Here is a 12,978-nt window from a genome sequence, read left to right on the forward strand (position 1 = left end):
TCGTTGCCCTTACTTGGCGACGGCTTCGCACGTTTCTGTGTGCGTCACGCCGCAGTCCGCCCTCCCGCTCCCTCGGCCCTCCCTCCCAGAGCTGCGGGGTTACCGGAAGTGATGATGCAGGAGGAGATGGAGGAGGCGGGGCCTCCGGGCGACCGCCGCTGGTGGTGTTGCAGATGAGGAGGAGGCGGCTGCGGTGTTGGAAGAGGAGGAGGCGGCGGCGGTGGTGGTGTAGGGAACTGGAACGCGAGCGGAGATGGTAGGTGGTTTGGACCCTCCGGGCCGCCGTCGTTTCCAGAAAGGGTTTGGCTGGCTGGGCTGGAGGATCCTCAGGAGCAGCTGTGAGTTGGGTGGAGTGAGAAGGGGGAGTAGTGAGGTAAAGCTGAGGGGGGGAGGGCACGGGGGGAGGGTGGGGGGAAATGGGTCGACTGCTGGTCCGAACTGTTCACCCTGAAGGTGGCTGTGAGGAGAGCCTTGTGCCTAGTCATCCGGTGCTCGGGAAACTTACCTTTGACTCATCCCCCTTCCCCTGACCACCCCCACCAGCCCCCACCCTAAGGCTTTGGGCGGGGATGGGGGGATGGGGAAAGGGGGACGGGACCATTTGGGGTTGGGTGTGTGTCAGGGAACTGGAGCTACTGGGATAATGTGCCCCAGGTAAGAGCCTTGGGGTCTGTGCCTCAGTCGGGGTGGGGGTGGATGAATTCTCCAGTCTCGACCTCCTCCCCATCTCCCAACTCTATTCATGAATTGTGGTAGTGTTGAGGCCTCTCAGCACCTTTGCAGTAAATGATAAACATCTGTGCCCAGGGTGATGGGGCTGGAGCCTGTGCCTATATCCTGGGTAGGAAATGAGATGTGGTGACAAATATTAGGTTGGCTTTTTTTTCCATTCCCATTCTTTTCCACTATGATCCCATGATCCTAGCTAATGTGTCTGGGTGACCATCATTATTATTGTATAAAATGGCACTGTTAGCCCCGTGCCAGTGGTCACCCTCTTCCAAACTTGATGCTTGGCCTTTGATCTTAATCTCTCAGAGCTGCAAGCTTTGTACCAGCGGTCATAGGCTCTGTCACACTGGGAGCATCACTCAGTGTCTTAATTGCTTCAGATTATAATGAATACTTACTCATTTGAAAAAAATCTGACCTCAAGGTTTCAGAGTTAGGGCGATCCCTACTCCCTTCCCAGGATTTAAATGGCATCCTAGCCTAGTAATCAAGGTCTGCTCTAAATACTTCGTGTATGAGGAATTTACACCTTGTCAATTATTTCTAGAATGATTTGGTGTTCTTCTAATTCTAGATTCGCTTTCTCCACCCACACTCGATGATGCACTTCGGAGAGCAGAAAACACCATATTACTTTTTTGTTTTCACCATTGGACAAGAGCTCTTTATTATTTTCTTTTTATGTGTTTGGCACACAAAGACTTTTAAGGGCACATAGAGCATATGCTGATTTTTTTTTCATTGTATTTATTTAGATGTCTGATTTTGTTTTGGAGAAGGAAAGCAATAACTAATATGAAAATAAAAAATAGTTGTAAAGAAGGCTTCTCTGTTAGTATATTACTGTATTAAAGAGAAAATAAAAGAGGATGTAGTGCCTTCACAGACCATCATTTGGATTTTGGAGCGAGGTGCTAGCATCAACTATGTAAAAAATTCCTGTTTTGACACTAACATTTTATTCATCTGGAAATATGAACTGCGTTTTTGGAAGACTTTAAGAATCTGTGTCCAAACTTCTTTGCTATTTTTTGATTGAAACATTTATCCGTTAACTTAATACTTCTGTTATACGTCTTGGACACCATATATATTTTTAAATCTCCATGTATATATATGTCTTCTTGATGAAGCAATTAGACACTGTTTGATGCTCCCAGTGTGACAGAGCCTATGACCGCTGGTACAAAACTTGCAGCTCCGAATGATTAAAATCAAAGGCTAAACATCAAATTTGAAAGAGGTTGACCACTGGCACCAGCCTAACAGTGTCATTTTATAAAATAATAATGATAGTCACCCAGATACTTGCTGGATCCTACCCCCAAATCAAGTCACAAAGTTTTTTTGTAGCTATAATTTACATGAATATAGAGTGTTTTGTTTAACAGTCTGGATAAAATAAACAGTCAAGATAGTGAACTGTGACAGGTTCTCTTTTATATTTCCATTATGCTCCATCATTACTCAAACAGGCTTTTAAAATTTTAATTACATTTTTCTTTTGTACTGTTGGACTTATCAGAAATTAATCTTGTGATGAGGGCTAAGTTAGAGGTAGGAGTCACCTTGGTTTTCTGTAGCTGATGAGTCTAACATACTTCATAATTAAAATTCAGTAGGATGTTAATATAGTCTATTCTTAAGTCAAGTGTTTATATAATATTTGCTGTTTTAAATTATGAAAAACCTATATGCTTCCTAGTATAGGAATCATTGTTGACAGCTGCTGTATAATTCTGTAATTGTATTTCACCAAGTAATACATGCTGTTTTATACTTACAAGGTATAGAACACTACTGACTTATCATCAAGAGGATTAGTGCTCCAAGAATTGGCTTTTTTTTTTTTTTTGTAGTGAGAATGGTTCAATGTTGACACAGTCTCATATTCTTGACTGGTCCCTTTTGTGACTGAGGGACATAATACTTAGGCAACACATATCTTTCAGTATTCTGCTGGATTAAAGGCAGGGGTGTGCTGGAGCAAGCTTGGACTCAATGTAATAACATTTTACACCTCAGAAATTGGCGAATGTTACAGATCAAGTCTTGATTTATTGTTTTGTGGATTGTCTAGACTTAAGAACTGTGCTGGAGAAAATGTTAGTAATGCAGATTAAATTTAAAAGTATGTTGTGAATACATATCCCCCACCCCCCCAACCCCCATTGGTTGTTAAACATTTATCAGCATACCACTGACTAAAGGAGATCTTTTAGGAGATGAATCACCTGTACTGGGGTCCAGACTGAGTCATTGGAAGAGAAAAGTTAATCACCTAGTTTGGGGCTTGAGCTAGAAAGGCAACACGGTATGGTGTGTGGCATTTGGAGTCAAGAACACCTAGGTTTGAATCCTGCCTTTGTCATGGTGGACAAGTTATTTAACTCCTTTGAGCCCATCTGTAAAATGGGGTTAATAATGCCTGTGATAGCTACCGTACTTGCTGTGGGAACAAATGAGATCATAAAGAACTTTGTAGGCCTTGAAGCATTATATAAAAGCCAGCTATTATTACTAGTTATCATTGAACCCATGACTCTTACCTCTTGAAAACCATTCTCTCAGCCATATTAACCTATTAGCCATCTACCTTTTCCTTTTGAGATCACTAATTTCTAATAGCTTCATGTTTTGGGCTCAACATAACACTCCATTAAAAAGAGGCTTCTGTGATACTTCTTATTGAGCTAAAGTACAGTGGGATGCAATTGAAATTACGTATCTCTTATCTTTGAAACATGCCTTCACTGGAGGCCTTCTTTTGACACCTTATGCAGAGGAGGTGCTTCTGCTTTCTCAAGGCTATGCCATAGGAGCATGAACTATGTCATTTCCTACAAAACTAAAAGGCTTCAAGTAGAGACTCCCACCACTAAATGTCTGTCCTGAGAATAACAATGTAGCTGGGTTCAGAGAGACTCCTTACCAGCTTGGCTGTTGCATGATGAACTTTTCTCTCAGTTGTAAAGATGTCTGAATTGAGAGATTTTGATGCTTCTGTAGCAGGAGTAAGTCACTCATAAGGTCCAAATATTGAAAAAAATGGTGAATAGTATTCTGAGGTAAAATGGCCTCTTGCCCTATAAAATGCTGTAAAATATAAATGTTTCTTAAGTACTTGTACCATGACATACAATTTCACAAATGTTAATATAAACCTTTTAGTGTTTCAGGAAATGGAATCATGCATTAAGAAATTGTTTACCATTTTCAAGTGTTATTATTTTGGTAGGTTTTACTGATGATATTCCAGAAACTCCCAGTTGTCCCAAGTATGAAAACCCTTTGGCTGACAGGAGTATGAGTCGTTGCTGAATCTCATGAATACATACTACATTGCAAATTACAAAAGTGAACAATTAATACTATGCAAACAATTCAGTTTTTCCCCCCTTGTTCCATAGAGTAGGCCATTCAGAGAAATGGAGGATTTATATTGATATGGCTTTTTTGGCTTTGGCCCAGGTTAAAGAATTTTTACTTACTCTATATGCTAATGATGCACTTAAAATGCTCTTTCCAGTGGGCTGTCAGGCTTTCCACTATTCATCCTTATTTCAATGGTTTATTATAACTCAAGTATGAAAATATCCTGTGGGTTGAAATTTCATCAGCCAGTTTAGAGACTGGTGGCTTTTTTTCTTTCACGGTAAAAAAAAAAATGGAGAAAAGTATTAGGTGCTGAAGCGTGGTATCTAAATTGGTTAGTTGTATTTTAGAAATGAACCTTGCACCTATCTGTGTGAACTGTAATTCCAAGTTTTGATTTTCTGTCCCAGTTGCCAATGGATTTGTTTCTTAAACTCTGGGGGCCTTCTGGGGGAAAAAAAACAAACTCTTGGAGTAATGGGAGACCCCATAGGGCAGTTGAGGCCACTGGACTATTGGAGTTGTGATTAAGTGGTTTTAAATTTCATCAGATGACTTCAAATTTCATGTGATTTTGACGTTGTTTTTGATTTACGTGCTGTGGCAAGGAGAGCGAATTGCTTACTGACGGCTGGTTGTTTTGAGGTGAGGACGTGGTAACTCAGATGAAACAATGGTAACTACATGGTAACTCCTGTCACCCTGTCTCTTGATAACTCACAATTACCTCTATGTGTTTGGTTACTGATGTTGAGCTGACTAGTTGCGTACCAGCACTCCATAAAATTTGGGAAAATGTTCGGCAGCCTTTTGTACAACATAACAGAATGTTTATGTGAGCAGCTGTCTCTTCAGTGCAAAGCTTCAACCAATCAGTTCTCATGTTGTTCTTCCCAAATGGTAGGGGGCAGTGATGGGCAGGGAAGTAGGTTGTCTTAGATTATTTAATGTCCTAATTAGTATTTTTGAGGTAGTGTTGCAGAGTGGGTAGAGCTTGCCTTTGAACATGGAGGAGGCCAGCCTCTGGCACATATTGGCTCTGTGATTTGAGCAAATTGCAGTCTCTTCATGCCCTAAGCTACATAACTTGCAGGGCTTATATAGACATTGATATGGAGGGAGTTTACTCTTGGGAATTCCTATACCAGTGAAATCGGAAGTTGGGTCCAATTAGGCATTAATTACAAAACAAGACTTACACCCAAATTTATTTCAGTGGTGAAGTGGTAGTTTGAAAATTCCCCAAATCTGAGTTGCCTAGAGTCATATAAAGAAGAACCTCTTTAGGGTTGTGCATAAATGTGAGTTTAGCTGAAAGGAAACACATCAAGTGTTGTTATTCTGCAGAGATGAAGCATGTAGCTACTCTTTTGGTGTTACTGAGTTAAGTACTTGCAACCGTCATCTACCAGCACCCTGATGCCACTCTGATTGCTTGTGTTAATGACCCATCTCTCCTTGTAAAGGCTTATTCGGCTGCAGTGTCCGGTGTTTTAGCCTTGCCATATTGTGTTATTTCAGATTGAATTGCAGCATCGCCTAAGGGACCTTGATCTTACAGCCCTGTGAACGCTATCCATCTATTTCATCCATCCATCAGTCTTTTCAAGGTTTCAACTCTAGCACCGCTGTGTTGTGGGTCCATTCCAAGCTTGGTACCAGACATGAGTGAGACTAGACAACATTTTAATGTAGTCAGTATTTAGCTAGTGCTTGTGCTTTTTTCACTAGTGTTTAATACTTTATTGCTACTGTGTTCTGCTAGTTAGCCACCTGGGTGTCAGTATGCTTTACCTCCTCATCTAGTAGTACATCATTTTTGTGCCAAGATAGCAGAGTTGTCTTAGCTCTCAACTCTGTGCCATTAATGAATGTTTTTGGCTGGGTGTGCATTGTTTGCCTAAAGTGGTATGTGACCTATCATTTTGAGTCTGTGCAGGCCTTGAGTCACAGCATTTACAGTGTTGATTGCAGTTCCTATATATACAGTTTAGGAAGAAGGAAAAAGAGATACTTAAAGTTTGCCCATAAACTACCTTGCCAAATTTTGATTCTTTATTTTGGAGTTTATCAGTTCCCATAAATGTTTTGGGGGTAAACGTCTCATGTAATATGTAAAAAAGTGTGACGAAAGAGAGACATTTTTTATTATTTCACTCGGTGAGACAGTTACCTTTTTTAACAATGAAACAAATATTTAGGTGGTAAATGAGGAGAGAAATGTTTCAAACTAGATTACAATGATTAGGAATTAAGCCATTATTACAGGTTTTTAAGTGATGTTAATCTGAAAGCTATAAAGAATCTTATTTTAAAATGCTCGGACTCATCTTGTCTCAGTGACTCTCCCTTATATCTGAATTATATCTGTTGCTATATGAATATGGTCTAAATGGAGAGACATATGACATTGTAGAGTTAGCAGAGTAGCTTTAAAGCAGGGGATATTGTTCAGAGCTCTATTTTACTTAGCTTCTCTATGCACTCTGATGTGAAGAACAGCCTAGGCCTGTGTCCTCAAGGCTGCAGGTTCCCCACCCTCACCTAGGCCTTTGATGTAATCATTTTCTCAGCTGTGGTAATATTTTGCTCCTTTAAAGCAGAGGAACAATTTGATAATAAGGAATGACACTGGATGATATTCCTTGGATGAAACAGACTGAATCTTTAAGTGATTTCTAGGGCTATCTTTCCCATAAAGTGGTTTTCCTTTGAAGCAAGTAGTTAATTGTCTGATCAGATATGTACTGTCATTTTGAAAAGATGAAGTCAGCATGATTTACCCACAGTAGGAGAGAGCCTAACTTAGGGGTTGCCAGTCTTTGTAATTCAACAAATATTTGTTAGGCATCTATTACACAATGCTGGTTGATGGGAGCTGGGAAAGGACTGTAAAAGTGAATAAAGTCTGTGTTAGTATTATCCTTATTCATGTAGAGTTTACAATCTAGCAGATTTTTGTTAGTAGATTCTCTTCTTGCAGAACCTGTTGTTATTTCTCTCAAGTCTTAAGGTCAGCAGTAAATAGTAAAAGGGAGAATGCTGAAAATATGTTACTGAGAGGTAGGGGTGTGGAAGAGGGATGTGATGGTCGATACGGGGTAGGGTTAGGAGGTTGTTGGTGGATGTTTTTTAACTGAATATAAAGGGTAGGACTTATAAGTGAACACAAACTGTGTCCCCTTTCACAATTTGAAATGCCTTTGAGCCATGGGGAGAAAAGGCAACTTCTAGTCTTGTGGCTGACTAGGTTGATCTTCAAGATTGACTGGTTAATCAGGACTTAATCGTTAAGAGAGGTCATCTCATTTTTCTGAGATCTTTATTTCTTGGATCTCTTACTTAGTCTGAAGCAATAGTCAGTAAATACTAGTGAATGAATCTAAATTGTAACTTAGGTTAGAGCACATTGTGCTGCTAACACTAGGTATGACTGTTGTTGGTTCCTAATCGAAAAGTATATTTTAAAAATTGAGGTCATCTGTGATTGCCAAAGCTTTTGAAACAGTGAAAAAATGCTATTGGCCTCTTTCTTTTTGAAAGATGTTATTTCTTGTTAGAAATATGTATATGTTCATATATGTATACAAATAGATCTATTCTTATATTCTGTTGGAATATGAGAACTAAATATTTCCCATATCTTTGTAGCTTTATTGTAAATATGAGGTACATTTAAGACAATGAAGTTTTTATTTCTTCAAAATCAGAAACTGCTTGGCTTGCTCATGGGCATTTTAACTCCTCAGTCGTGACTTCCCTTTCTCTCTTTCTTTTTGTTTTCACAGGTGCCCTTGGTTAGGGTCAGAGTTCCTGCTAATGCCGCAGACCCCCAGCATGTGCTGACCTGGTGATGGCCATAGTCACCATACTTAGTGATTAGATATCACTCAAGAAAGTGACTTCTAAGAGTGAAGTAAGTAGGTTCTAAGAGGGTAGGATGGGGAGCAGGGGCAGGAGGAAGCTGTTCTTTTAATATTCTTACTACTCTTCAAATTTGATTTGGATGATGGGCATCTACTCAGCACCCAGATGCTTCAGATTCCAAAGAGCAAACTCCCAAACTTGAAATCAGTGTTAGGAAGGCATCCCAAAATGTGATTGTTCCTTCACCTCCTGGGGGAACTTCAGGAGGTGCTAGCTGTTTTGCTGCCCCAGGAGCTAAACATATTTAGACAGGCATCAGAGACATACTTTTGCTTCTAAATAACTCTGAAAGGGTCTTGGTTGAATAGTAATTTGGTGAGGTGTTCCCAGTGACACATCATAAGTTGCCAGTTTTTATAAGGTACTCTACTGGCTTTGTATTTTATCATTTCTTACAGTTATATAATACGTACCCAGTGGGCTCAGGTTATTAATGGTTCGAAGGTAAAACCCTGCCCCCTACGTATCTTAAATGTATGTAAGTGACTAATTGAAACTTATTGTGCATTTCCAGTTTTTTGTGGAGATGGAAAATTCATACACAACCTATATTTTAAGGCCTTAAAGAATTTGGACAAGGATGTTGGGAGATAGGTTGCTGGACATGGAAAACTGATCTAGGGGACTTAGTTGGACACAACCATGTGATGTTTTGGGGAGTAAATGACTGGATAGATTCCATAACATCAGTCTTACCTGCTCAGACAGTCTCATAAGGAGTCAGTTGGCAAGCTCCAGATTGTTGTTACTCCCCTCAGAGGAAATTAAGAGCCTGGCTCCAAGTAAGTTGAAAGGGACAAATTTACTTCCATATGAAGTTAGCTCATTAATATATACTCCCAGAGGACAGAGAGGTTTTTGACAAGTGGCCTGGTGTAGTAGAAGGAGCCCTGGCCTTAGAATCAAAAGACTCAGGTATGAATTCTGTTTCTTCTGCTTACTGAGTGACCATCGGCAAGTCATTTAACCTCTCTGAGCCCCATTTAACCTCTCTGAGCCTCTCTTCTGTAAAGTGTGGGTGATGACTACCTCTCTCATAATTTTTTTGTGAAGAAAATGTCTTGTAAACTTTAATACACTATATAAATGTGAATAGTTAATAATTCATGATTATTGTGAGTACTCTTTATATTGTAAAGTGAGAGAGAGCTATGTCATTAGTTTAATGCTTAGCAAAACACATAACATATAGACACATCCAAGTAAACACTTAAGTCTTTTTCATGATGACTGATAGAAGGAAAGTTCCAGGATGTATGGAATATTGTTACCGAAGCCAACCCAAATTGACCCAAGCTTTATGCTTTTCTTTGCATTCTTGGAGGAAATGTCAGTAAATATGTTATTAAAGTGAATAACCAACACTAGGTCTTATGATTTTGGGAGATATCCATTAAAATTTATACTGTTCCAGGCTGTTTTTGCAACTTTTTCATTGCAACAGAACTTTCTGTCACTATCGTCCTTCACCCTTTAGCGTAGCGCCTACCTCTCAGAGAGGTGCTGTGTCGTCATGCATAGAGAGACATCTTCAGAGTCAAGAGGACTTGAGTTCAAGTCCAGCCCCTGCTCCCTACTGGCTGTAACGATCCTGGGCAAGGTCCTTAACCTCTCAGTGCCCCAGGCAACTCTCTAAGAATTCCACTTGCAGAGCAGGTATCAATCTGCCTTAGTACAAGTGGTTTTCTCATTCATTACACCAGTGTAATCACAAGTATAGATCGCCCAAAAAATGCTCATGCTGAGAAGGGAACATGCAGCTAGCAATCATGAGCCTAATCCAGAGTTTCTGAGGATCCTAAAAGAGTCAAGGATCAGTACAAGCTGACATGTTGCCCCTCACCATGCCACTCCCAAGGACACTGATGCTCATTCTATTTAATATTACTTTTTATTTCTTATTATACTTCTTATAGCCCAAAACTTTGGAGTAAATGCAAACATGAATAGTAGTTGAACTGATACAAGATTGTTGTGGGAAAGGATTTCCTTTTTTGGTTAACCCTGAGATTAAAAATGAGAATCTCAGGCTGAATTACAGTAGTCAAGAAAACTGCTTCCAGATGGAAAATATATTTTCTAATTAAAGCGTTAATTACTGTTACTCCATCAACATTTTTTTTTGCAGATTTTATACTATTGTATTTCACTATGTGTATTTGTTTATTGATCTTTTTTCAGCTAATCTTGTTCTGTAATTAACTCAGCATGAAAGGCTGTAGGGCTAATCATTTCCTTGTAATAAAAGTGTAGTTTACTAAAATGTAGCTTTAGGTCTCGTTTATTGTGGTGGTTGTCTTTCCTTAGACTAGTTTAAAAAGAACAAAATAGTGCCTTTTCTTTTTAGCCTCTGTTACATCTTACCAGTAATACAATCCAAAATTTTTCCTTTCCATTTTGTTTAATGTCATGTCTAGATGTGATCTTTTAAAGAGAAACTGTCATACATTTCCAGATTGTGATCTATACCTTGTGCGTTAAAGTTTGAAAATTAATGATTTGTCATCTCACATAAGTGTCATCTGACATTTAGATCAACTATTTTGCTAAGAAAAGTTTCCTGAAATGTTGGGGATTGGTAGATAGGGCTCTCTTGATCAAAGCCCTGTTGTCCAAAATTAAAGATCTACTTTGCACTTCTAATTTTGTTTACATTTCTATTTGAATTGTGCACTTCATGAGCTCTAGCGAACTCTGAAGATACTAGTTTGTTTCTTCAGTTGAAACAAACAAATTTTACTACTTTTATTTGGCTGGAAATGTCAGGGAAGACTGGAATTGCTGGATCACTTCAGTGTGGCACTTGCTGATTAAATTGTTCTTTTCTAGTTCATATGTGAGTGAGGTCAATACTGTCAAGAATGGATAAATTATCCAATGTGGGGAGTGTGACAGTTGTCATTTTATAAGTTTGGTTTTGCAAAACCCATGAGGATGTTTGTTTAGCTTCTAGAGAGTTGGCCTGCAGTTAGGATAAGCTGCCATCAGGTATAAACAATGATGCCTTGGTTATGACCCTGTGGTCTGGACAGCTAGGAAGCTTTCTATAGGCATTAAGTCAAAGGATATCATGTTTTCCTTCTCAACTATGTTCATTAAAATTTATTTTTAAAAACGGCATTTATTATATAGCTGTCATGATTGTCTTTTTGCATGTCAAACAAATATTTATGTGCCTAGGGAGTTAATGTGCCACGTGCTTTGTTTCTACTTTATAATGGAATCATAGATACCATTCATTTTAAAAACCAAGTCAGAATTTTATGGGGAAAAATTGATAGAATTTTCATTTCTAGGTTTTTGTTTTTAAAGTTTTAGTTTGGTGGTGGTTTTCTGTTTTGTTTTTTAAAAGGGGAATAAGATTTAGAGCTCAAAGGGAACTTAAAGATACATTAGCCCAACCCCTTCATTTCACAGATAAGGAAACTGAACCCTAGAGAATCGAAGTGACTTGGCTATGGGTCACCCAGGTTCCAAATCAGCATTCTTTCCACTGAATCATTCTAAATATTTTTTTTTCCTCTGCCTTCAATACTTAGTCTGGTTTAAAAAAAGTGAGATGTTACAATGATAACATTTTACCTTTCTGCTCCTACTTGATAATTATATTTCCTTTAGATAAGCCCTGTTGCATTGAACAGCTCACCGGAAATAGAGAATTAATTCCTGTCATCTAGTAGTGTATGCCATAGAACTTAAGGTTTAGAGTGGTCTCTCAACCTGATTATCATCATCATTCACTTCAGCCTGATAACTGATCTGTGTTGAACCTTCTTGTCTTCTTCACGGTGTTTAACATCCTAGAAAGAGTAGTTGCCTGCTTCTCAGTATCTCTTTGGTTCTTGCTTTGATAGGAAGGTTTGTTAATCAGAAATTACTGTTTGAAATCCAGAGATACTTCAGTTAAAAATTTGTTAATAGTTTTGGTTTTAAAACTAATTAAACTCCTAAAACTGAATCATAGTTTCAAAGTTGCTTCTTTGAGTAGCCTTAAAAATAGGTTTATTACTTCTTGCACTTTGTAAAGTACTACTGCAATTTCACTTGTCTAGGATTATTGACTCTGCTCACAGTTCAAATATATGTATGAGAGAGGTCAGTTTGATTTCATTTAGCATCGAATAAGGAGACTTCTTTTTAAATCAGTAGAAGGTGTTCATGTTTAAATAATCTTTCACTGTTTTGTGGTTCATGGAGAAGTCATGTAATCTATACATTTCCCCTACCTCCTAGTTTTCCCAAGCATCTCAACTTGTAATTTTCAATGTATTGTGTTAAAGTAAGTTTCTAATTTTGTCTGTTTTCTTCTTTTCACTTTAAGCCTAAAACTGGAAGTGATATTTATAAAATGTCCTACATGAGTAGAAAAGGTGCACATGTTGTTCTCCACTCTGAATCCTTAACTAGGGTTAGGGCTGGGGAACAATAGCTGGCTTTTTGAGATGCTCAAAGCACAGGCAGAAAATATCATCCTGTAGATCCTCCAAAGTGAAAGTTTCTTTGTATTTTCATGGCAAGTGTTTAGGTCTACCTGGATACGTAGGCCCTGAATCACAACTTTACTTCCAGATTTCCCGAAGCCATCATTTCGGGTCATTTGTCTTCACTTCTTGGTCTTGCTTAGAAGAGCTAGAGGTATGGCAGCCAGCTCATTTTATCCTTCTTGACAAGATACATGTTTCAGTCCAAGTTAATAGCCACTTTGTCATCAAATGAGTTTTATAAAATAGCATACAAGCAGAAGATTGAATGTTAGAAGAATAATTCATGCTGTGCTTATCATTAACTTTGCCTTCATCAGTCATCTCTTAACACTTCAAATCTTTTTTAAAACAAAGCAGTACTCTTAATACTCTAACTGTTCTTGTGCTTCATCTTCAGATGCATTAAACATGTGGCTCATTTATAGGGGCAAAGAGGATGCTGTTCAGTACCAGAGGGCCA

At 38.7% G+C, this 12,978-nt stretch overlaps 1 protein-coding gene across 1 annotated transcript in view; it reads left to right on the plus strand.

Annotated features, from left to right (window-relative positions):
* The first annotated feature begins 108 nt into the window (after positions 1–108).
* Positions 109–12,978, plus strand: part of DCUN1D3 (defective in cullin neddylation 1 domain containing 3) — a 33,152-nt gene continuing 20,282 nt past the window's right edge. Inside the window, exons 1-2 of the mRNA XM_036741657.1 lie at positions 109–256; positions 7,896–8,023. The gene's annotated coding sequence lies outside the window, so the exon portion shown is untranslated. The remainder of the gene's footprint in view (positions 257–7,895; positions 8,024–12,978) is intronic.

Source organism: Trichosurus vulpecula, chromosome 1, assembly GCF_011100635.1.
Source record: "Trichosurus vulpecula isolate mTriVul1 chromosome 1, mTriVul1.pri, whole genome shotgun sequence".
NCBI lineage: Eukaryota > Metazoa > Chordata > Mammalia > Diprotodontia > Phalangeridae > Trichosurus > Trichosurus vulpecula.